This window comes from Telopea speciosissima, chromosome 7, assembly GCF_018873765.1.
Source record: "Telopea speciosissima isolate NSW1024214 ecotype Mountain lineage chromosome 7, Tspe_v1, whole genome shotgun sequence".
Taxonomy (NCBI): Eukaryota; Viridiplantae; Streptophyta; class Magnoliopsida; order Proteales; family Proteaceae; genus Telopea; species Telopea speciosissima.
Window position 1 is genome coordinate 5,829,368 of NC_057922.1, and position 351 is coordinate 5,829,718.

Sequence of the window (351 nt, forward strand, 5' to 3'; positions counted from 1 at the left end):
AAGTGTTGACATCTTCACCAACACTGTCTCACTTTAAGGAATTGAAGAGGATAATTTTTCATGGTTAGATTGTTTCATTGTGACTTAAGTGGTTATGGGTTTGAGTATTTGGCAAGAGTTTCATTGTGAAAACAGAGATAAGATTGCGTACATTATGACCCAGCAGTGGTGGGAGGTTTTTTTTTTATCTTTTTATAATTTTGATCCTTTGACTGACACCCTCGTTGTCTCGTTTGTAATTTGCCCATGTGTTTAACAGTGTAAATGGCAGTTTCGATTTTGCATGCGAGGCGTATGCGTATGGGTAGATTGATAGCTATCCTGTCATCCTTCTCTTTGCGTGCGAGCGTG